Below are 2051 nucleotides of genomic sequence, written 5' to 3'. Positions count from 1 at the left end.
TCAATAGTAAACTATTGTTTTGAATCTTACGGATCTGAACATTCATGCCACAAGAAAGAAGTTACAAAGGACAAATATGTAAGGTAACATTCCACAACAAAAATTCAGTCTTTATCACTTCCCTACTCGAGGACGAGCAGGAGTTAAGCTTGGGGATGCTTGATACATCTCCAACGTATCTATAATTTTTGATGGTTCCATGATATTATCTTGTCAACTTTGGATGTTTTGTATGCATGAATATCTTATTTTATATCTTTTTTGGGACTAACCTATTAACTCAGTGCCACGTGCCAGTTTTAGTTTTTTCGTGTTTTTGACCTTTTTCAAAGAAGAATATTAAACGGAGTCCAAACAGAATAAAACCTGCGGAATGATTTTTTCCATAACAGAAGATACACTGGGGACTTGAGAACCAAGGCAAAGGACCCCGGGGAACGTCACAAGCCCCCTATCCACGGCCTGGGGGTGCGGCTACCAAGCTTGTGGGACCCCCGTGGATCCTTTGCCCTACTTCTTCCACCTATAAATTCTCTAAAAATGCAAAACTGCGAGAGAGCCACGGAAATACTTTTCCGCCGCCGCAAGCTTCTGTCTCTGCAAGATCCCATCTAGGGACCATTCTGGTGCCCTGCCGGAGGGGGAATTCAGACACGGAGGGCTTCTTCATCAACACCATTGCCTCTCAGATGATGCGTGAGTAGTTCACCACAGACCTTCGGGTCCATAGGTAGTAGCTAGATGGCTTCTTCTCTCTCTTGGATCTTGAATACAAAGTTCTCCTCTAGGGCAAGGAGGTCCAGGGGGCCCACAAGCCTGTGGGTTGCGGCCTCCCCCTGGCCACGGGGTGAGGGCTTGTGGGGCCCCTGGGCCCCCCTGCCTTGGGTCTCAAGTCTCCTAATCTTCTTCCGTTACGGAAAAAATCTTTTCGGGGATTTTATTCCGGTTGGACTCCGTTTCAAAATTTCCTCTGAAAGGGGTCAAAAACATGGAAAAAACAGGAACTGGCACTTGTCACTGAGTTAACAAGTTAGTCCCAAAATAATATAAAAGGCATGCAAAACATCCAAAGTTTGACAAGATAATAGCATGAAACCATAAAAAATTATAGATACGTTGGAGACGTATCAAGCATCCCCAAGCTTAACTCCAACTCGTCCTCGAGTAGGGAAGTGATAAAGAATGAATTTTTGATGTGGAATGCTACCTAGCATAGTTGTCCTTTGCAACTTATTTCACGTGACATGGATGTTCAGATCCGTAAGATTTGAAACAATAGTTTGCTATTGACATGAAAACAATAATACTTCAAGCAAACTAGCAAGGTAATCATGAACTTTCAAAATAACAAGGCCAAGGAAAGTTATCCCTACAAAATCATATAGTCTGGCTATGCTCCATCATCCTCACACAACTAATGTAAATCATGCACAACCCCGGTATTGGCCAAGTAATTGTTTTCGCACTCTTACTTTCTCAAACCTTTTATAACTATCACGCAATACATGAGCGTGAGCCATGGATATAGCACTATAGGTGGAATAGAGTGTGGTGGTGGTTGTGAGACAAAAAGGAGAAGATGGTCACATTGACTCGGCGTATCAAAGGGCTATGGAGATGCCCATCAATAGATATCAATGTGAATGAGTAGGGATTGCCATACAATGGATGCACTAGAGCTATAAGTATGTGAAAGCTCAAAAGGAGAACTTGTGGGTGTGCATCCAACTTGCTTGCTCACGGAGACCTAGGGCAATTTTGAGGAAGCCCATCATTGGAATATACAAGCCAAGTTATATAATGAAGATTCCCACTAGCATATGGTAGTGACAAACCAAGAAGCTCTCAATCATGAAGAACATGGTGCTATTATGAAGCACAAGTGTGGAAAAAGATAGTAGCATTGTCCCTTCTCTCTTTTTCTCTTTTTTTTAATTTTTGGGCTCTTGGGCCTCTTTTTTTTATTTTCTCCTTTTTTTATTTGGGCTCTTTGGCCTATTTTTTTCCTCACATGGGACAATGCTCTAATAATGATGATCATCACACTTTTA

This window comes from Hordeum vulgare, chromosome 1H (genome assembly GCF_904849725.1).
Source record: "Hordeum vulgare subsp. vulgare chromosome 1H, MorexV3_pseudomolecules_assembly, whole genome shotgun sequence".
Taxonomy (NCBI): Eukaryota; Viridiplantae; Streptophyta; class Magnoliopsida; order Poales; family Poaceae; genus Hordeum; species Hordeum vulgare.
This window is presented reverse-complemented; position numbering follows the sequence as displayed.